General features: G+C 38.5%; 1 protein-coding gene across 1 annotated transcript in view; it reads left to right on the forward strand.

The window, feature by feature from the left end:
* Positions 1 to 1,086: 1,086 nt before the first annotated feature.
* The window catches only part of GRM3 (glutamate metabotropic receptor 3), a 206,841-nt gene continuing 183,644 nt past the window's right edge, over positions 1,087 to 24,283 (forward strand). Inside the window, exon 1 of the mRNA XM_055307277.1 lies at positions 1,087 to 1,229. The gene's annotated coding sequence lies outside the window, so the exon portion shown is untranslated. The remainder of the gene's footprint in view (positions 1,230 to 24,283) is intronic.

Raw genomic sequence — 24,283 nt, forward strand, 5'->3', positions numbered from 1 at the left:
GAAGCACAGGAGGACAAGAAGGAAGGTACTTCAGCACTCCCCTCCAATCTTAATTGCACCTAAGAAATTTAGGAGGATGCGAAAAAGCAGCAGCCCAGCATTCCTGAGGGGGCGTGGCTTCCCTCCAGGGGCTGTCCAATCGCATTCCTTCAGAGGGAGCTCTCCCAAGAAGATTGATGGGGGTTGCTAGGAAACAGGAGCGTCTCCCTCCCGCCCGACCCAGGGACTGTTCTGCCCCAGCCCTCTCCAGGGGCTCGCCCCGTGCAGTTAGGCGGTGCGTGGGGCAGAGCGGCGCACCCGGCTCTCCGCCTCGCTCGCTCCCTCTCAGCTCCCGCTCTCCCCTTCTCCTCCAGCGTGCGGCCAGCCCGTGGCACGGGGATCGCTGGAGAGTTCTTTCAGGGCCATTAGTCCCTGCTCTCCCGCAGGCGAGGGAGAGCTTGAGCAGAGCTTCAAAGTTGGAGCCGCCGATCTTCCTGCCGCCCCACGCCCCTTCGCCCCACCCCTCGGAAATTCACCCACCTTCGCCCGTCCTGCCTAAGGATTTCCAACAGAGCGAGGCGAAGCAGCTAGCAAACCCGCCCCGGCTCGCGTAGAGTAATCCTCTGGTCTAGGTACCCGGGCTCACTGAAGACTCTGCAGATACACCCCTGTTACGGGAGGGGGGAGGGGGAGGAGAGGGAAAAGGCGAACGAGAATGAGAGGGAGAGAATGCCAGAAGGTCCACCGTGCCTCTGCCGAGGGTCCCAATTAGATGCTCCGGTTTGAGCCTGGCCAAGGTGAAGGAAAGTTGCTTTCCGCGCCTGGGAAGTGGGTTTGCCTGTCAAGCCGAGGGGGGCTCGGCTGGGAAACGCTCTCCTACCCTCCGCCGAAGACCGCGGGGTCTCCCCCTTTCCCAGCCCCCGCCCTCCCTCCCTCCCCCTCCCGCGCTCCCTTTGCCCACTCCCCTCCGACTCGGAGGCCTGGATGCTCTGCCGCCGGGCAGTGGTCCAGCGCGCAGCCGGGAGGGGGCGGGGGCAGGGGGCACTGTGACAGGAAGCGGCGCGCACAAGTTGGCCGTTTCGGGGGCAAAATAAGTTCTTCCTCGGATCTGGAAAGGACGAAGCCGGCAAGCTACCTCTTTTGTGTCGGATGAGGAGCACCAAGCATGAGCCAGAGCCCGGGTGCAGGCTCAGCCGCCGCCGCTGCCACCGCGGTCAGCTCCAGTCCCCGCCAGGACTTGTCGGTGCGAGGTAAGGGGCCCCGAGGAGGACGCGTCCCTCTGGAGGGCGCCCGGCGAGGGCGCGGAGGCTCGGGTGCCGCGCGGGGCGGGCTTCGCCTGGGAAAGTTGAGGCAGAGCCCGGACCGGTCCCTACAGCGCGGCCGGGGGTGGGGCGGGAGGGGGCCAGAGGCGATGTGGGTGTGCGTGAGTGAGAGTCGGTGTGTGTGCGCGCACGTCTGTGTCTCCGGGAGGGAGGCAGATTTCAGGGCGCAGTCCTGCCATCGGGGTGCGGGGTGCGGGGTGCGGGGTGCGAGAGGCGGAGGGGCTAACTAGCGCTCCCAGACCCCCGAGAGACCAGTGTCGCCAGCCCACCACCTCCAGCCTTGCTCCGGGCTCGGGATTCGCTTCCATTCGGGGGCTCCTTAGGCTTTGTGCGCAGGAAGTCTTGCGGCGACTGGCTGCCACCCCGGCGGCTCCGTGGGTGTGGAGGTTGCGCGGGGAGGCAGGCAGCGGTCGGCGGGGCCCGGCCGGCGTGGCAGCCAGCACGCGCTCCGCAGCCGGGAGCGGCCGGGGGCTCGCCCTCCCACCAGCACGCTTGGAAAGCAGCGCTAACTCCACGCCCTGTGCTCTTCGGGGCTGCAGCGAAAAATCGAAAAGCCAGACCCGGAGCCCATCTCTTCATCGATCTTGTTCCATTTTCCTATCTGACAGTGAGGTAACTCAGAGAGGGCGGGAGATTCGCGATCCAGAAATAGCCTAGGTGATACACCCAATAAGCTTGTTTCTTAAGGATTTCATTTACGATTCCTTCTAGTCCCTTCCCTGCGCTAAAACAAACGCGGAGGACTCTCTAAGATACAATACTTTTAGACAGGTATCTTAAGGGGACATGCCTCTGCCTTTTAAGTGTTTGGAAGCATTGTAAATTCTGCTTAGGAAATAATAAAACTGTACACTTCAGATGATCGGTGGTCAAGTGGTCGGCTAATTTGCTGATAAAATATTTCAACTGTTACGCGAATAAGATGTGTTTAAGGTAAATAATAGTGATAATGACTTAGTGGGTCCATGCAGAGTTGGGGTAAAAGAGAGTTGAGGGTGGTGAGTTAAGGATCCCAGCCACAGTGCATTCCTTTGATTTTTCTCTGCTTAATTTTATTTGTGCTTCCTACTCTTAGCACTGTTTAGTAGAGCTATATTGTGTTTCTCTAGGGAAAAAATTAAGCATCGATCTGGAAAGAAACATTATTCATTTACCTAAATCTAAGTCAGCCTCGGTTTATCTGCTCACATATTTTAAGGCTGCTACTGGAACTCTAATTGTTTTTGTAAATATATTTAATATAGGCATAAAACACCTCAACTCCTACTACACTAAACTCCCGTGGACTATATACAGTTCCTACCCAAAGATGGTTTAGGACATCCTCTTAGTTGATTCTGTAGTGTTATGCATTTTTGAGCTCAAAACAGCTCAACAGAATTTGAATAGATTCTGGAAGCTATTGCACACTGAACCTTAATAAAGTGGCATTTTTCCCTATCACAGTGACATTGTCTTGGATTTATAAATATCTTTCATACCTGTAGGTTTTAGCTGTCCATCCTTTCAGGTTCTGATCACCCAGCAGGAGTACATGGATATTTTGGATGATAGGCATGCCCTAAGGCTATCTTGATTTATAGTCAGAGTAACACAGGTGCTAAGGATGGAAACTGAGGAAAAGGGGTCTTAAAACTTATGTTTTCACAAATAAAACAATGAAAATTCCAGAATGCCTTTATTCATTGGGCTAAAAAGACGGATACATGATAAGAATATCTCCTAGTACTGTTGAGTGCCCACCGACTCCCACAAAATACCTAGGTATAAAGCCTCCTGTTCTGTGAGCCAGATCATTGACGATGAAATGTGAAACCTAACTCATAAAAAATTATGCCAACACAAAGAATAGGTTAAATTTGAGGACTTAGGGGAAAGAGGCATCTTTCTATTTAAATTGAATGGTATTTTTCACACTTTAGGAATACATGATCAATAAGTTGAGAAAATGCATGGAAAGCTACATAAACAGAAAATTTTATAAATAATGAAAATATATTCCATGATCTACTCATTTGTATTTGATGGGTCTTTCTAAGAAGTTGTGGTGTACACAGGGAAAGAAATGAGTATAAATCAGATGATTTACCCCACAATTACTAAACATATCAAACTGATAAGCCCATCTCCGATTTTGTTACTGCAATTTAATTTGGTAATTTGAATAAATGCAAAGATAGCATAAAGTGAGCATCTTTATTTTTAATTACATTTAAACTAGTATTTTTGAGTGAAAACATTAAGATAATTGTCAGAAGGTCACCTCACCTGTCTCGCTTCACTACTTCATGATAGGTAATCAACCAGAATCACACAAGATTTAGGATGGTCCTATTTTGAAAGACTCCCAATAATAACATTTTTACAATTTACCTAGGTAACTTTTCCTCTTTCTTATTTCATGTCAAACTTTTTTTTTCCGAATCAAAACATTTTGTCTTTCTTGTCTAGTCCTCTTACTGATGTCAGTCACAAAATGGTACATGATTTTTTTTTTCCAGGGTCCTAGCTACCTCCTGCCAAAATATAGCCCATTGGCTCGGGATAAAATGTTTCAATTTGTTCTTCTGCACTCAACATCATCCCAAGATAGCATTAAATAAAAGAAGTGAAAATTAGTACCTAATTTCCATTGAAAACCAGAAGGACAGGATGCGTTTATGCATGGTGAAATATGGCCAGAGTTCCAGGGTGAGAATTGTCTCCTCCAAGGATTACTCCCAAAAAAAGGAATAGTAAAGTACTTGTAGTTATCTGGCTTTGCTATTTTACGCCAGTTTATTGTACATTTTCATCTCTTCTGAGATTCTGCTAAATGCATCCAATTCTGTATTGGATGAATTTGTTGAAACTGTTCCCAAGAAGTAGCATAAAATTATAGAAGATTATCTACCAAGACTGAACACATAAAATGAGTACAATCATAGTAATCACAGAAACAGTAGAAACTATTAGGTCATTCCCGTCCTTCCACTTCTAATGTAGGCTTGGTCCCCATAGCATACTGTATTTTGGAGTATTTCAGTCCAGTCTGGTTTTAAATGCCTCAATTAATGACTTCTTCTAGTTCCTTTGAAAGACTCTTTCACAGTCTAATAGTTCTCCCTGTTATGAACTTTTGTTGTGATATTCAGCCTAATTTTCCCGTGGTTCTATTTTATCTTGTTACTTACTCCCTATTATAACCCGACTGGATCAGTCCATTCTCTTGCCTGATTTAGACTCTTCATCTAACATTCATACAGGACTTGTAGAATACAAAAGCTTTCTGCAGTTACGGGAGAGAATTCAAAGGAGACAGTTCTATATCTGGACATCTTTTCTAAATATTTAAGACACATCTTTCAGGTCATTGGTATGTATATGTACGATTATATGTTCCTAATTATTTTACTAATGGAAGTGTGAGGAAATTTTTCATCTCTGACATTAATGACCTGTGTGAATATTGAGATGGTCCTTTCTAAGTAATGTTCTTTGCGAATGCACATTTATGAGGCATTTTCATTGCAAATTCAATGTCAACAGAACCCTGTCAACGCCCACACTACAAGGGAATTCTGTGACATTCTGGTCTGATGCTCTACGAAGCCTCAGAAGCTGTTGTCATGTAAATTCTACTATTGAAATCAAAGTGATTTCCATAATTAATAGAATGTGCTAGGAATCTAATAGTGGATATAGTTTAGATGCGTACGTGAACATGATATACATAGTAATTCTGTTAGAATACAGTAGTCCCTTCATACAAAACACAATCTGAAAAGCCAGTATAATTAAGCTCAAATTCATCACTGTGCTGTATCATGAAAAGTAAACTCAAATCATGCATATATCTATGTGGAATATATTTAGATGTATATGGAGGTACCATATGTGAAGGTTACTTTAAAAATAGAAAAGCCTGAAATAACTACAGGAGAGAAAGAGATTTTTATTTTGTTCACTTAAAATCTAGTTCCAAGACATCCATGTGTAGGCTTCTTTTAAGATTCTGAAGCCAATATCTTGGTAGACTCCACCATCCCACTCAATTGTTTCTCCAAGTCACAGGCACTGAAATGCAAGTTCTGCTAGACAGTAGAGGAGTAAATGATATAATCAGGAAATAAGTTCGTAGGTTACACTTGGCAACTTCAGATGCCAAAATATAGGTCTAGGAGTAAGGTGAATCAGCAGCCAAACACAGAAATTTAGTGCTGTCTTCTTCACTGCATGGTGAGCACTAGATTGTACATGGAAACATTCATGTGGCTTAAGTTAAGGAAATAGTGAGGAGAAGTGGCATTCTGAAACAGACTATATCTTTCAGGGAGTAATCAGAGTTCATGGAATAAATAATTTTTAAACTGGTATTCTCCTTCCTGAAGCCCCAAAGTGTTTATATCATGCCATTCATCACATAGTAAGTACCCCCAAAATGATTTTCCTTTGAAACAAAGGGGAAATCAATTCTCTTGGTATAGGAAAAGTAGGCTATTAATATATTTGTGACTTCTCCCTGGGACAGAGGCCTTCTAAGAAGTCTGTGTCTACAAAGAATATATTTCCTCACTAAATGAGTAATCTTTTGTGGAATAGGAAATTGTACACTGTACAGAGAAATCAATTTGGAAAACATTCATGTATTTTCTATACAAGCATAGACTGAAACATCATGTTTGAAAATAAAACCGTATATACACGGTGCCACCATAGAAAGCCCGAGGTAGCTCTCATCTTTAATTCCTTGTCAGAATTTACTTCACTATCATTGTCTGTGTACCACTGCACACACCCACACCCACCCACACACATTTTAGTAAATTCAGTTGGAAGAGTATACGTATGCACCAAAGAGACAAAAATTTTAAAACCATGATACTAAACACAAGTTTGAAAAAAATTACAGCTTATATATGTAGCATGGAATTATTAAGACTACAACAATTTGAGGAGACTCCCCCCCAAAACTAGAGTACCACCAGAAAGAAAAGGTAGTTGACAGGGTAGCAATAGGCCAATAAATATTTATTAAGTACCTATTATAACCACAAGAAGATTCTGGACATGCAATAGGGACACAGAAAATGTTAAAACACCCACAAAATTTCACAATTGTGCAGAGCTGAAAGTATTCCAAAAATTAAACTTGAAACTCTAGAATAGTGAAAAGGCTACCAGAATTATCAACTGGATGAAAAAAATCTGGTTCTTTAACTGACAGATATGTTTAGATTTAAAATTTCTAATACAGAGGCACCTGGATGGCTCAGCGGTTGAGCGTCTGCCTTTGGTTCAGGTAGTGATCCCAGAGTCCTGGGATCCAGTCCCGCATGAGGCTTCCCGCAGGGAGCCTGCTTCTCCCTCTGCCTATGTCTCTGCCTCTCTTTCTCTGTCTCTCCATGAATAAATAAATAAAATCTTTAATAAATCAATCAATAAATAAAATTTCTAATATAGATGTATTTGAGACACTGCTAGATGTTGTGAGATGACAAAATAATGGTATGTCATAACAACAGATGATAATTATTGACCAGCTGCCAAGTGCCAAGAATTCTGCTAAGTCATTTCGTGGATTATTTAATTTAACATTCACAAGAACCCTATAAGGACATACTATAATCTCCATTTTACTCAGCAAAGGAAAGCCCACACAGATAAAGTAATTTCCCCCAGTTCAAGTAGTTAACAAGGCTGAACTGGAATTCAAAACGTATGTTCTTACTCCAAGCCCTATTTGTTTACTACTAAGCTATGTTGCCTTCCAATTTTATGCCGGGATTCATTTCATTCAAGTTATTTTTGAGCTTCAAGTAGAAGGACATATTTTAGCAAAGAGGGAGACCAGCCAGTGAAATAGAACCCACAATGGGGTTCCCCACGCTCAGCCTTTATACATCCCCAGACAGACCCTGTATCTTCTGAAGGGCAACAAAATGCAAATGGGAGAAATAAACTGCAAAATTATATACAGTTAACTCAAACTAAAGGAAAAAATCGACAATCAGAAAAGTCTCTGAAGACATGAGGTTTACTAACAAGCCGAAGAATAAACAGCAGGTGTGAAAATGTGAGCAAATTCTATTTCCTGGAGCCTGATTTCGATGAACACCACAATCAGCAAAACTAAGTACAGTGGTAAAGAGTCTCACAAGGAGCCGGCCTGGAGGTGAATAGCATTTCTGCTTCTTAAGGCTAAAATGCTAAGGTTTCTCTCCTCTTTACAACCTAACTCCTTCCTGCCAGGAAAATGAACTGATAAAAATATTTGTATCAAAAATTCAAAATTTCTTTACCCAGCTGAAATAGTCATTCATTCTTTATGTAAGAAATTCTTAGCATTTTACGCATTTGGGCATTTATTCACAACATAGACAACAACTTGAAAAAGGAAAAGTTTAGGGGCTTCAATTTTTAAACACACTAAGAACAAGAGAAGCCAGTTGACCTGCTGATGATTCCAAAGACTTGGTCAATCAGTAAGAATGCTCTGGGAAAATCCACATATGATTCTCTGACATGACTGTTTTCCAATAGGCAGGAAACCTGTTGTCTTGATTGCATGAATTTATACTTCATTCCAGACAATCCAAGAGCTGAAATATGAGTCTTTACATGAAAGTGTTTCTCTGATTTGTAATTTGTGCTAGAGTATTTTATGGGCATAAAAAAATGAATAAATATCACAGACCTGTCCCTCCATCTGGTGGAGACTGTTTTCTTTGATTGTTAATAATAAATAGTAGATAGATTACTAATAATATTTTATATTTTGCTTGACAATTTCAATGTGCCATGTGTTGATGAATATAAAATAATGGAAACTGCTTTCACAAAATATATTGAAATGCATGCCAATTTGGGAGATGGCACTACAAGGTCGAAAACAGTTGGAATTTGTATCTGCCTCAAGAAGATAAAGAAATCTGGAGAATATAATTAACTGTTTCTATCTTGAAGCATCTTATAAAGAAGCAAAAACCTCCACATTCTGATGCATTAATCCTAGTGATTACTGTCAAGTCCAGATATTTTGGTGATTAGACCATACCTCATTTCGGAATTAATAAGGAGCCAAGACATAGAACGTAGATTCCTGATACATCTCTTCCATAGACTTTGCTTAAAACCTGCTTTTAGGAAAAATGTTTTGAAGAAGGCTTTTACCCTACCTCCCTCCAAGAAAAGTTTCTTCCAGTACCTGCCTTGGTTCATTAAATTCTCTGAATTTTAAACTAAGTTGTTTCATCCCCAAAGCATAAAAGACCATATGTTTCTGAATCCATGTAATCCATGTAGTTCACCAACCTTCCAATACACTGGGTTTATAGGTTCATTTTTTTTTTTCCAGAAAAGCCAACTTCTTCCATGGTGGAAAGTGGCAGAATGGACAACTATAATTTGTCCTACTTGACAATTTTGCCTAAGAGATGTCCTTCTTTGTCTATGATTTCTTGAACAAACATGATGTAGAAATTTTAGAAGAGACTTTCACTGTGATTATTGAACAAAGCAAGCCCTGGTAGGAAAAGATTGTGATATTATAGAGTGCTCATCTTCCCCATTTTATCCTTCTAAAATCCTAAAGCTGGAGGTGCCTGGGTGGCTAAGTCGGTTAAGCATCCAACTATTTATCTCAGTTCAGGTCTTAATCTCAGGGTATGAGTTCAAGCCCTCCATAGAGTTCATGACCAGCATGGAGCCTACTTGAAATAAATTAATTAAATAATTCATTAATTAGATTAAATTAAATCCTAAAATCCTATTTGTTGCTATGTGATATAGAGGGAATCCACTAACTTTAAGTATATTCTTCAGACAGAGAAAGTTGGAACAGATGAAATAGGAGAGAATAAGAAAGTTTAAAGACAAAGTCAGAGGTGGGGCAGCCTTTCCTTCCCACCCTCCCATCTACTATACAAATAACAATCATCTTGACTCTGCTGAAAATTGTATTTATCAAATTATTGCCCGGAAGAGCCTCCCTCACAATCACTTTGAAGTGTACTTGAAATGAGGAATACTGGGGCAGACGTATCCCAGGCTGATGTTGTTTAGTTTGGGATTCAGCAATACATGTATCAAATGCCTTTCCAGATTATTCTCATGCATACTCGAGTCTTAGAAGCACTACTGTCTTAGTCTGCTCAGGCTGCTGTAACAAAATACTGCAGACTGGGTGGCTAAAACAACAGACGTCTATTTCTCTTAATTCTGAAGACTGAAAAGCCCAAAATCAAGGTGTCAACAGATTTTGTTGCTGTTGAGAGCCCACTTCCTGAAGGACCACCTTTCACATGGTGAGGAAAGAGAGTTCTGGTCTCTCTTCCGCTTCTTACAAATATGCTAATCCCATTATGGGAGCCCCCATCCTTGTAAACTCATTGAAACCTAGTTATCCTCCAAAGATCCCACCTCCAAATACTAGCACATTGGGATTTCAAAGATGAATTTTGGGATGGGAGGGAAGGAAGACACATTCAGTCCATAACAATTAGACATAGAATAATGGTCATACATGGAACACCCAATGAATCACTCTACAAAATTAGTCTCCACAGCAAGTCCATTCTCATTAGATTAACCAGTTGTTCAAAATAAATTCTGCAAGCCAGAATATTAATTAATTAAGCTGGATTAATGAAGTGCAGTCCCCATGATTGTGTAATAGATTCATTTTCCGGAAACCTCGTAGTGTTTTCATTGAAAGGAAATTTTCCTTTTATTACCTATAGCAAACTCCACTAAGATACACAAACTTGATACATATTTTTTTAAAATACCAGTATTTGAAGAGTATTATGAATGAAAATTCTATTTCTAAGAACAGAAATGCTTCTTGATTTCGATAACTACACACTTAAAACTCAAATTGTCTGTATAACTATATCCCTTTGAGCTGGGGGATGTGGGAAAACATTATTTGTCACAGTTCCCCCCTTTGCCCTCCGGATCTGCCGAGAGGGAGAAAAAATAAAAACCTCATTTGGCAACTTCTTATACATTCTCCACTCAGCTTCTACTTCGTTCAAGTGAATGGTTGCTTAGCTGAAGCTGGCAATCCTCACAAATACTGCCAAAGATAGTTTCCGAAGCAGTGTTCAGAGCCACATGGGAAAAGACTGAAGAGGGAATGAGGGATGGGCAGCAGGGGGTTGGGCAGGCTTGGGCTGGGCCACCAGCTCACTTCCTAGGGGGCCTGAGCAACCTCTTTGTGTTCATTTACATTCCACACTTAATAACTGACTTCATGAAGTGAAAAGCAATAATAATAATTAAAAAATAGACCACATCTCCCCACTCTCCCCAACATTAAAAAACATTTGAATTGTTAAAGCTCAGGCTGTCTCAGGCACAAAAAAAACATTAAATTGCTGGAAGTTACACTGTGTCCCTGGCAGATCCTGGCTTCCTTTACCCTCTGTGGTGGTTGCAGTGCTTATACGGATAATGGCCCTTCCACCAGCCTCTCCCACTGACACAGAGTTCTATCTAGTGAGAGCTAAAAGTCCAACACCATCCCAAACCAGTGCCTTCCTTCTTATTTCCAGATTCTAGGAGGTGCACCATCATTTCCCCAGAAAATAGTTCAAGATCTTGGAATTGCCAATGGCATTTTTTTTTTCTGTGTGGTCCTCTCTTGATCTTTCCTTCATAACTCATCCTGTTCATGTCTTCTTTTCTCTCCAGCTACTGCCAAAACCTTAGCCCTATTCCCATCACTTGTCCCCAAATCTTCTGTGACAGTTCATATACTCCAGTTGCTCCCTCCTCATTATTTATTTGCCAGATATTTAGCAAATGCCTATGATGTGTGTCCAATCATTGTTCTAGGGATATTGTAGCAGCGAAGAATAACCAAAAGAATTTAGAAGGACTTTGTACTCATTCAGCTTTCGATGAATAGTGAGAGTCAGAAAATGAACAAGAGAACTAAGGTGCTCTAGAGAAAATACAATGATGTGACAAAACGGTAAAATATGATATCCCGATGTATAGAGAAGAAGGTGGGGATTTGGAAAAGGCAACACTGAGCTACCAGTTGCATTTTGATGAATAACCAAATTTCATATCCCATTCCCTGGTTTAAAGGGCACTAAATATGAACTCATCATTTGAAAAGGAAGTTTAAACTTCCTAACTTGGCTGTCAAGCTTTTCTGTAAGTATATTCCCAATGAATCTTCCCAACCTTTCTTTCTCAGTAGGATCCTCTCCCCTACCCAGATTTTCTGTTTGTACACAAAATAGACCTTTGAGCATCTCTATGGTCACAACTTCATTTAGAATGTGCTTCCTGCCTCTTTTCTACAAACCTGTATTTTAAGGCCAATTTCAAAGCTCACCTTATTTAAGTCCATACTAATGATGCTTAATTTGTCCTACCAAAGCCATTTTTATCCACAATATTCGTGTGATCCTCATCAGCTATGGGCTTCAATAGTAAAATATTGTTTTGACCTGAGTAATAGACAGGAAGAACAATAATTTATGGAAGAAAATCATAAGGCCAACTTATTTTCATTTCTTATCACCCCTTTAAAATACATTCAGTAAAATATACTATACTCTGATGTAATTAAATGATAAACCTTAGTTATAACCCCCATTACAAAAACTAGACCCATGCAATAATTAAAACTTGAAACTTTAAAGTCAAGACTCCTCTCTGTCCCCACAGGCACCTAAAAGTGGGGAGTTGAGAAAGAATGATCTAAATCTCCTAAGGTTGTCTTCTCTTCCACTGTTCCTTGTTTCTCTTATTAACTCAAGTTCTGACTCTTCCAAAGTTGGGGATGGAGGGAGGGCATAACCAGAACAGGTATGTGAAACAAGAAGTTCTTATCTAACAGGTACCACATGCTCTGGGGCTCCCAGATTTTAGAGCTGATTCCCTCTTAGAGTGTATGTGTGTGTGTGTTTTGAGACTTCTTTCTTCATTGCTGAGGATCTTACCTCAACTCCTTGACATAAATTTCCCTTTGTCTGACCATACCTCTTTAGCACCTTCTCTCTCAGCAGTACATACTAGAGAGACTCACCTTTGGGGTCTCATTGCCCCTCTAGCCCTTTCTGTGGGATTGCGGGTCTCTCCTTCTCTCTGTCTTATGTCCCTTACCCCACTTTGGTTTACAAAAAACACACATTCTTGTAGGAACAACACTCAGCATGTGGACCAGTCTCAGGGCAGCAACATTTTTGTACTTCTCCACTGCCAAAGCATCTAAACGTCTCTTATCCTCTGTATTTCCCAGTATGGAGTCAAACCTAGCCCATTCCATGCTGCTATATGCTTTGGTGCATTTCCTTATTCTCTCTCTCTCTTATGAACATCCGTTGACCATACTTTGACATAATGAATGTAGTGCATTTGCTCACTTAGAGGTCTGTGGTTTCTGACTGTGAATTTAGCAAAATGCCTCAGTACCACTATACCAATAGATGCTTGTGGTATATATAAGTATGGTAATAAAGCCTAAGTAAAAAAGATTATAACATTTTATGACCCAGAAAAAATGTTTTTTTATGGGGCTACCTGAATAAAGACTTACAGAAATCAATGTCTGTGAAATAATTCAAGATGTGGCTAGAATATCCATCAGTCTGCCTTCCTAGAATTAGCTCCAAAAGGAGAAAGACCTTATCTTTCAACATTCTACAATAATGAATGAAATGCATAGTAATTTTTTTCACATAGTGATTTTTAACATATATTTAATGAATGAAGGAATATGATTTTACATTTTTTATTTACTACCTGGGTATCTTTCTTGCTGAAATATTAACATCAATTTCTTCCCTTCACAGGTTGCACTTCCAAAGTAAGAATACTGTTATACTCTTAATTTTATTCCCTAAATTGTATTAGTTTCTTAAAGGCATTTTGGATCACCAACAAAATAACTTCTATAAAAATTTTAAAATTTTGGCATGAAAAGTAACATCATTTTAATTAAATAAAACCTTACTGAATTCCCACTATTTCTAAACCACTAGGCAAGGCACAGAGGAGGACAGAGCAAAAAAAAAAAAATCACTATCTCCCTAAGAATGTATAAACTAATAGAAGAGATGAGATATGTGTGTATGTAACTAGTAACTATAGTAACAGGCAAATTCAGGAGCTCACGTAGAAGATGCCTGAGTGGATAATAACACTTCTGCTAGGTATAAATGTAGAAAGTATCATGCAAAAAAAAAAAATGGCTTCAATGTTGGACCTTTAAAAAAGGGTGAAGATTTCAGAAAGTGGAGAAAGTCATCAAGAGCTACCCAAAGGTAGAGATGCAGTGTGTGAATATATTTGGGGAACAGTATGTGAACTGGCTTAAGAGTAGAATGTATGGGGGTCACAGGCCTGGTAAAACTCTCAGAACAGGTGGAATAATGGCTAACATTTCTCCTACAGGCAGAGGGAAATCTCTGAAAGCATTTGAGCAGGGGAATCTTAAAGCACAATGTGAAGCTAAATGTGAGGAAACAAAGGTGTAGGACTCAGGGAGACGAGCCAGCTTGTTAGGGCAACAAGTGAGATGTAATGCTGGCCTAGTGACCATGGGAATAGAAAACAAGAATGCATCTAACAGATACAAAGAGAAACAGGGCCTAGTAGATAGGAATTAGCTGTTGGGTGACAAGTACCAGCTAAAAGAGTTAAGCTAATCATTTCCCTCCTTCTACAATAGAAAAGGGCATGATGTATCAAATCCCTGCTTCAATAAAGGGAAAGGAGGGCTTCACAAATGGCTATTTTTTAGGGATTTGGGTGAAAAGAAAATTGTAATAACCAACGTCATAACTATTTGAGAACAAGACTTAGAAATGAAATCATTATTTTCTATGTGGTTATGATCTGATAGAATTTATCCACAGATAGTAGTTAAGCCAGCATTCTCTCTCCCTCTCCCTCTCTCCGTCTCTCTCTCTCTCTTTCTCTCTTGCCAAGCCTCTACAAGAGCCCTGCCACTGGCTTCCTTGATTCTTGGCTTACTCCTCCAAATCCATCCACCGGACTATAGCTAGAATTATCTCAACACAAATCTGAGCATGTTACTCTCCATTTAAAACTCTCCCAAGGTATTTCCATTGCCTTTGGAATAATCAAAACAGGCTTTACCTGGCCCACTGTGATCTGTGTATCCCTCCAGCTTTTGTCATCCCTTTCAACCCACACCTCTTCTCATCAAACAGAACTGCTTGCATGCTTTGCCCTCCCTCTCAGCCCCGACCTTCTCACAGGCCGGGCAACTTCCCAGAGCACTGGCCCACTCAATTAAAAATTTCAGGGCTCAATTAGAATTCTGTACCACTTGTGACCTCCCCTTGCAGGTTGCTTCTTGCTGCTGTGCACACCCCAAGCTGCCTGCACTTCCCTTCGTCACGCTTTATTATTGTCACCAATCTCCCCACTGTAGTCTTTTAGTGCTAAAGAGACAGAGACCAGGCTTGCTTGTTCACAGATGTCTCTCTATTACCCAATAGAGCAAATATCATACAGTAGAAAATCAATACATATTTATTGAATAAATGGAGTATGGGTAATTAAATCACTCCAGAGCTCATTTTCCTCATCTTTAAAATTGAGTATTGATTTTTTAAGATTCCTTTTAGTCATATATTTTAAGTCACCTTTGTCAATAAAGACAATAGAATTCAGCATCCCAAGTCAGAATCAATATACTTCAAAACCAATGGATCCTGTCGATAAATTTGTATTTTAATTTCTGTCTTAATAGCAAAATCACTAATAATATTAGTGATAAATTTCCTTATTCCTCCACTTGTGCTCATATTGCAAGCATTTTTCCTCTTCATGTCACCTTAAACAGTGAAATATGAGTAGCAGATAAATAGAGATAAATAATCATGAAAACCGAGACTTGAATCAACGTCCCAAGAAAACTTCCTGGCAGATTTACTCCTCCCTGTAATTTTCATAAATAGAAACACATTTCAGACATTTTCAGAGAAGAGGATCCATAAATCCCCTTTGATAATACTAGTTTACACAACCTTTACTCAACAACACTGTAAGGTGTTCCATTTGATACAAACTCTGTTACACTGCTTCTCAAAATGAAATAAATGTGGCTCACACATATATTCTCTATAGCATTTGCAGAGAATGCAAAGAATACTGTGAACAACAATAACTTCTATTAAATACTTACAATATGCCAGGCACTGTTTATTTGCTTTACCCATATTAACTCATTTAGTTCTCACTCCAGTCCTCTGAAGTAGGTACCATTATTATTCCTATTTCACAAAGGAGGAAACTGAGGCACCCTGCCAAGGTGACATGGTAAGTGTATAGCTAGGATTTGGATCCAGCAGTTTTAGCTCATGAACCTGATCAGTCAACTACACTGCCTCTCTTGTGAAATCATCCCAAAACTAGAATCTCTAATCTATAAAAGCATTTTGGAAGAATTATATTCTTCATTTAAAAATAAAAAACAACTCAAAACCTAGTGACATTCTGAGCTCTTTGTAGAAAATAAAAATCAGTGGTAGAATCCAATATTGGCTCAACTTGCTAATATTATTGGGTAGATTATATTTACCTGTTTATGCTCCCTATTTTCCCTTAAAGCCTTCTAATTTCAGTAGCTTAAGAGTCGGATGCAAGCCTTTATTTCTTCACACGCACACACACAAAAACATTGTTCTTTTGATCTCCAGAATTTGTCCACAGCTTGAAAAGGCAGAATGACAATGCTCTTCTTCTTTATGTTAAAAGAAATAGATTTTGAAAAAAAAAAGAAAAAAAAACCCTTCTCTTATTTTTTTTGGGGTGGGGTGGGAAATCTCAGAATCCTTTGTATAAGACAAAAGTAACTAATTGATATATTGGTGAAACCAGTGGGCAGGAAAGGAAATTGTCCTACTTTATTCCTTTTCCTGTCCAACCAGCTCTCAGAATATGTATGTTTATTTACATGTATCTAATTCTTGAATTGATTTATTAAGCTGAGTTTACAAGTTAAAAAGGAAGAGATCTTGAGAAGATAATTACAGGAATACAAATCAAGAGAGACAACTTTGAAAGAATAGTAATTTTGCTTCTTGAAACTGACCTTAAATCCCTAGGAGGAGGAAAGAACAGCTTAAAGCAACCTTTTCTCTCTATTCACAAGTGATGGCGAATTAATTGTGCAGTTTAGCTGAACTTTGCTTTTCCTTGTATCCTAGGAGAAGATCTCTGACAGACTGGGAATTTTTGCTTGTTTGTAATGTAAACTCAATATCTAGAGACAGTTCTTAACAGCACATGAGCTCTTTGGAAAACCCTAATTCCCAAAACAAACACAGAGGAAAAGGTGAACATAATAATCCAATTGGCAAAAGGAAGAAAAAAAAACCTAGGAAGTTTGAAAATATTTATTTTGATAATCTGGTTATAAATATTTCCTAAGAAAAATGCTTGACAACATCCTCAGTCTGACTACAAGATCCAAACTTGCTCACCCATGAAGACATATAAAGCTTGTGGTTTACACGGCTTCATTAGTTGTATTGATTATAATAGCATTTAGTGAACATTTTATCTATTTTTGGTTCATCAACTAGTCCATGCAGTTCTAGCAAAGAGGAGGTTTGAGCATTTGCAGATAATCAGCAACACTGTTAAATGTTGATTTGTTCATTTTGATGGTAAAAATTAAAATATTAATATTCTAACTTACTCATATTGGCTATTCCCATGCATGTATATACCATTTCAATTAGCTATTTAATGTTACCTTATGATGCCAACTCTAAAGCTCCTTCACTTAATCATGATATTTTCATTCACCCATTCAACAGCTGTTAATTAAACACATATATCAAATTTGTACTCTGTTAGGCCGTACAAGCTAAGCAAAAACATAAAACAAAACAAAACAAAAATGGTCCCTGCCCTTAAAGATCTTTATTCACAATTTTAAAACTATACATTTGAAAGATTTTTTAAAAATAGTAAGTGGCATCATAATCCTTCATCTAATTTTTTTGGCAGAAATGAGTCAATAAAGTCTATAGGGAAACAGATATGGCTTTTTTGGGCTTTCCTAAAAGAATGCTGGAGGCTTAAGAGTCACCCCAAATGAAGTATCTTTCCTTTTTTCTTAGTATTAAGATTTACTTAATGCTTTTAAAAAGGAAAAGATACTGCAATATAAAATGCACAGATTATGACTGAGAGAAGGGAATGCTCTGAGTTCCAGTTCTTAACATATCAGGTACATGTAAAAATGCCTCCAATTAATTTAACTTAGCATATTTTGGCACATCTGTCTCTTCTTCCCAGAAACTTTGAATGAGTACTTTCTGGATGTATCTGACCCTGTAGTAGGTACTGGGTATCTGCAGATTTGACTTTAAGTAGCTCATGGTTGTATTGTGCAGCACTTACAGAAAATAATGACAATATTGCTCAGGATTTTTAAAAACTTAAGACACCCTCAATGGAATGAGGACCCAAAGGAACACATTTTCTAATGTTCTTTTCCTGAAGTTAAAAGGAATTTGGTATAATTATGAAACAAAGTATTCTTGAACAATTTTTTTAAAAGTAATCTGAATTGAATGGCACTGGAACATGTACATGGGACCAATTCAAATTTTACAGAATAAAAAGCGTTTTGCTGCCAATGTTGTTCTGAAATTAATTGCAAAATGTGTTTCTTTAGTGACATCAAAAATCATAAACTAATCAATAAATCAACTGACTCTAGATACCACCACCAGCTTGTAAATTGATTTACTATTATAATTCCTCCACAGATTATAATAGAGACTTTCCTTTCACAGTTTAATGTTTCTGTAATTAAGATATAATTCAATTTATGCGTACATTTTATGGAATAATATTTCTTTTCTAAAGCGTTGTTCTTAAATTCAGGGTACATCTGGGCAGCCCGGGTAGCCCAGCAATTTAGCACCTGCCTTTGGCCCAGGGCATGATCCTGGATTCCCAGGGTCGAGTCCCATGTTGGGTTCCCTGCATGGAGCCTGCTTCCCCCTCTGCCTGTGTCTCTGCCTCTCTCTCTCTCAAGAATAAATAAATAAATAAATTCTTAAAAATTTCAGGGTAAATCTTACAATGAATAGTACCATATTTAAAGATATACATTAGTTGCAAGCACACTAACTGCCTATCTTATACACTATATGTTCCATAATAATTGTAAATATCCGAATCAAATTTACTTTTAAATGTTTCACATATTGTTATAAATGGAAAACTCTTTTTCATCTGGTTTCAAAACGCAGAATTACTTGTTTTGATATCTCATTACCAGAATCAGGAATTATCTCTTAATACTTTTATGATCTCTACTTGAAAATAAGAATTGTTTTATTAATCTCTGCACATTTCTTGTAGGGAAAGCTATGTCCCAGTCAAATGTTGAGTGGTAAATGAAATAATGGAGGAAGGAATGAGGAAATAAAGACATTGGACACAATGAGCCCTCAATAAATATTAGTTGAGTTATAATGAGCTACTTATGTTGACCTACAGAGTATATTGTCATAGTTCACCGATTTTAATATCTTTCTGTAGTGTTTGCCTTTATACCATCAAGAGGAAATTAATAAATGCTAATGGAAAGAATTGTTTTAATATTTGATGTTATGTATATCTAAGACCTATGTATTTTAAAGAATCTTAGTATATCTGTCTTTGGCTCAAACATCCTTCTCATATAACCAGCTATTTTTCTGAATTGTCTATTAAAAAATGTCTCATGAATAACTTTGATCTTAAAGACAACTTTTTGAAGATGTGAATTCATACAAAAACACAACCTTCTTTAATGAGAATTTTCTACACATATTCTAATATAAAATTACTTTTAATGTATCTTCACCTTTACACTTTAACATCAACATATCTAACCCTAATACTAACAAGAGCTACCAAACTTAGCATTTTGTTCTTAAACAGAACTTAACCATTCAGACTTTTTACTACAGTTTCTCATTTATCTTATAGTTTTTCCCCTGTTGAGTTAAAGCAGCACATTAAACTCAAAACCTGCCTCAAATATGGGGCTAGTACAAAGAAATATATTTTAATACAATTAATGAAAATTAAAGGTTTTTTTTGTTTTTTGTTTTTTGTTTTTGCAAATGGTCAGTGACCTCTAAACTAGAAATTGTAAATGTATTTATAAGTTACTTGTTATCTAATAGCAGAGGCCATTTTTCCCAATGAGATGTCTTAGGGTATAAATGTAAACAAGCAAGAACAAAGATCTTGCTATTTATAAATCACACAGAAAAAGAGAACAGATGCAGATAAGAGCTGGTCACTGAAGTAAGAGGCAAGACAAGAAAAAATGATGGGGAGACAAGTAACTCAGTCAGTTGGGCATCCGACTCTTGACTTTGGCTCAGGTCATGATCTCAGGGTTGTGAGAGTGAGCCCTGAGTTGGGCTCTGAGCTCAGTGGGGAGTCCGCTCAAGATTCTCTCCCTCTCCCTTTGCCCCTCCCCGCTGTGGTTTGTGTGCTTTCTCTCTCTCTCAAATAAATAAATAAATCTTAAAAAGAAAAGAAAAAATGGTGATCATGAAAACAAAAGCAAGTGTTCTGAGAAGTCCATAGTAACCAAGAGGGCAAAGTAGCTCAGATAATCGATGGGACCAAAATTTTAGCATCTTGATCCTAAAAACTAATGAGATGAATACATTTGGCGTCTTAAAAGCCTTTGGAAATTACCATAGAATCGGAATATAGAAAACTGTTCAGAGGGGACAAAGATGAAAATTGAATTTGAGGAAATAGAGTTACTACTCCTCATTTGTATTGCTTTGCAGTAATAGTGGACAATGCAATGGCAATGGAATGGAATAGAATGGAACATGGGTTAAAAGACAACCTATAAATGTTTCTTAACTTTGATTGAATTATGTGACATAATTCCCTGAAGAAGAGCTTGAAGAAGGAGTCTTGGGGCCAGATCAAAAGGCCTTACAGACCTTGTTAAGAATTTTATTGTAAGGGATCCCTGGGTGATGCAGCGGTTTGATGCAGCGGTTTGATGCAGCCTGCCTTTGGCCCAGGGCGCGATCCTGGAGACCCAGGATCGAATCCCACATCGGGCTCCCGGTGCATGGAGCCTGCTTCTCCCTCTGCCTGTGTCTCTGCCTCTCTCTCTCTCTGTGTGTGACTATCATAAATAAAATAAAAATTTAAAAAAATTTAAAAAAAAAGAATTTTATTGTAAGAGTAATGGTAAACCCTTCAAGTTCCTGTACATGTGCAGTTGATTATCTAGTGGAGGAGAGAGACTAGTTGAATGTCTCAAATATAAAGTTGTAACTTACATGCTTGCTAAAAATAAGAGATATACAATGCTATGGGAACACATACTAGGAGGGTTTGATATTACCAAAATCAGGCTTCCATGAAAAAACGACAACTAGAGAATGAGTAAGTGAAGAGGAGAGGAAAAAAAGTTGTATTCAGGAGGCTGAGCCGAAGCAGATATCCTGAGAAAGGGGAAAGAATGGCATCTATGAGCAACTGAAAGGCCAATGTGACCAGAATATTGAGATCAGGGAGCAACACTGTGTATGTTGAGGGTTGTCCTTAGCCTAAGAACAATGGGAAATCATTTAAGTACTTAAAATAGGAATGGAGTAATACATTCTTGTATTTAAAACAAATAAACAAAACAAAACACTAGACTATGGAGAATGGATGAGGGTGAAGGGATCTGAATGCATACAGGTAGACCAGATAATAGGACTTCAGAACACAGAAGATGGTAGTTTGGGCAGAGTTGGTAGAAATAATGAGTGGATGACTTAAAGAAAAACTTTAGGAATTAAAGACTGAAAAGATTTGGTGAGACGTGTTATGGATGTAAAATTTCATCTTGATGTTTACACAGTTTTTCAGGACATTCACAATGAGTCAATCAAGTGATCCATCAATAAGCATTTATCAAAAAAAATAAGCATTTATCAAGTGCCTGCTATGACATCAATATATCATTCCTTTTGTGGAAAGCTTGAAATTATTTATGCATTAGAAGCAGACATCACATTCTAGGCATTGCTTATCCCAATTGTTTTTGACACACTAAAAACAAAAAAGTCCTTGTTGATGAATATCCATTGTGCCTTAGAGATTTTGGAACAAACAATCCATTCAGAAGCCATACTAAGCTTATCCAAAAGGGGTGACAAAACCATCTCTACCCAGTACAGCCTGCACAACTGTGGTACAAGCAGTTGGCTGAGAAGCCCCTAAAGAGAGATTCACTAACACTACCACAAAATTCAGCTACATACTCACCTCCTCCTGCCATGTATACTAGTAAATCCAAAGTCACACATATCCCTAATTCCACTCTTTTTAAGATTTATTTCTTTATTATTTAAAGAGAGAGCAGGGTGGGGGGAGAGGGAGAGAGAGAGAGCGAGAGAGTTTTAAGCAGACTCTGTACTGAGCACAGAGCCCAATGTGGGGCTAGAACTCACAACCCCAAGATCACTACCTGAACTGAAACCAAGAGTCTGATGCTTAACCAAATGGGCTGCCCAGAGACCCCCCTAATTCCACTCAACCTTGTAAGGACTGAAGAGAAGTGATAGCAATAACCTTGTGGAGTCCTGGCTAGCATCATTCTAATAGCAAGAAGAGAGACTGCTATGAAAATATTAGGAAGATGAGTTTCCTTGTTTCTGTCTCTCCACTTTCTGGCAAAGATAGCCAAAGACTTCAAAATAAGTCTAATGCAAGTTTTAGAACATGAGAGTTTTATTCTCAGTATCACTGTTGATTGTGGTAGCTAGGAAAGTCTGTTCAGAAAGACATATTTTTCATTAGTCAAACTATTACCTGATACATGAGGAAATCTATTTTTTTAGTTCTGTTTTCTTCCTATGCTGCCAAACTGAATATATTTGAGAGAAAAAGCACAATGAAGATGAGCACCACACTTGGTGTTAGGCGAACATGCTATGAATTCTGATTCTGTCATTTATCAGCTGTCCTATCCTGAAAGGTATATTATTACATTTCTTCAAACCTCATTATACCATCTACTTTGCAGTGTTGTTCAGGTCAAAGAAGGTAACAAATAGAAAATTACCTATTTGGGTCAGGCACATAGTAGGTGCTTATTAAATATTTGCTGAATCTTACCAAAGCTGAAATACTTCTGCATCTGGAGTCATATCCACTGTTCCAAGTTTCTTAATCTTTATCTAATATTAATAATCCCCCCACTATCGGTCAAACTAATTCAATTCTCTTTTTATAATCCAGTCTGAATATTAATTAATATAGATTCACTAATCAAATGATTTCCACTGATCTTTTTAGAATTTTCTTTAGAGATACCACTATGAATTTTATAGTCTCTTCTATGAACCATATGTTATATTTCTTATGTTTATGAAGATTATATGTGTGTTCTAAAATTAAGAAAGTGAAGATTCCATATAAATTATCACGTGGTACAAGAGGCAAAATAATGCAGAATATTTCCTGGTTTCTTTCATGCCAAACTGCTGGAGCTTTAATAACTTCTGCACTGCAGTGATTATGAAACTAATGCGTATTTTTAAATGTTAACTCAGAGTGTCAGACATTTACAGATATTCGGCAAAATCTTAGGAAGAACAAGTTCGAGGGCTATGCAGTAAAGTGGGCTGTTAGACATATTTTCCATCATTCACGTTTTGTGAAGACTTTTACCCTCTAATCATTTTTATCTAAATTATATAGTAATCCTCACTTTCTGAGAGCCTTGAAGTTAGAAATAAGAACTTGATGTTAATGTTAATTACAGGAGCAAGTTGAAATGTATTTTAACAAAAGCGTGAGATATTGAAAGTCAAATAATTCCTTAGAGATTTTAAGCTTCTCTTAATAGGCAGAGGAATCTAGGATAACATTTGGGGAATTAATAACCCATTTTATAGAGAGAAAGAATCTTGCATCGCATAGAACAGAAAATGATCTGATTAGCTTTCCTTTTCTCTAGCTTAACTCCAGAAAACATCTTATTCATGGAGTAAATGGAAAGATGCTTCAAGAAATCACACTACTTCTTTACAGTCAAAAACATGACTCTATTCACAAAACATCACCTCTCTCAGTTTAGCACACTTCTCCTGAAGGGAATTAAAATAACTGCCTTAGAACTAATACGTGGAATCATCAGTATGTTTCTGGTATTTTTTTTTTTTTTCATCTAAAACCTCAGCACCTCTTAATGAGAGATTTTATCTTTAAGAATGAATAGCCTTCTCTGGAAGCCAGAGCTTGATCTTTTAAAGCTAATTTTTTCTTTCTTATTCACATTCCCCAAATAGCCCTTTCAAGTTTTAGAAAACCTTTTTTTTCTAATGAATTGTAGTATCCAAACCAGCTATTGTTTTTGCTTTGCTTTATTTTTTTCATGAGAAAATGAGCTTGTTTATGAAGCACATCTTACTAAAAAGATAGATTGAGGTACTGATGAGCTTAATGCCACTCTATCAGGGCAAATTAGGAAGTTAATTCAGAGATGCAGCCCCCTGATGAGCATGCTTTTACCTATCTTCATTACTTCTGTTTATTCCATATGGATACCTGTTCCTGGCAAGTTACCCACTTAGTCAATTTCTTGCCAAAATTCACATCAGATATTTTGCTGTATAACTTAACTACCCAGAATAAATCTTTGACGCTAAGGTTGTCATAGGAGACTATGAAATAATATGAGTAGGAACATTTATATAAAGCATATTTCTTTCCGGAAGTTTGATCTCATTTCCAAGCTCGGTACCTCTGACAGGAAGGAGGCAGCAGGAAGCAACTTATCAAATCAAAGACTTGTGGATCTTCTCTGTTGCAAATGTCAAAATTCCTCAAAATTGTTTTGTAAAATGAATGATGTTCTACATTCACCAGGTAACTAACAATGCAGCACTTTCACATCTGACCTGAATAGTAGAAATGCCTGACTGGCCCAGATTGTTGCAGAATTAAGGGTGTGGAATAGGGAATGA

The sequence above is a fragment of the Nyctereutes procyonoides genome, unplaced genomic scaffold, assembly GCF_905146905.1.
Source record: "Nyctereutes procyonoides isolate TBG_1078 unplaced genomic scaffold, NYPRO_anot_genome, whole genome shotgun sequence".
In the NCBI taxonomy this organism is placed as follows: domain Eukaryota; kingdom Metazoa; phylum Chordata; class Mammalia; order Carnivora; family Canidae; genus Nyctereutes; species Nyctereutes procyonoides.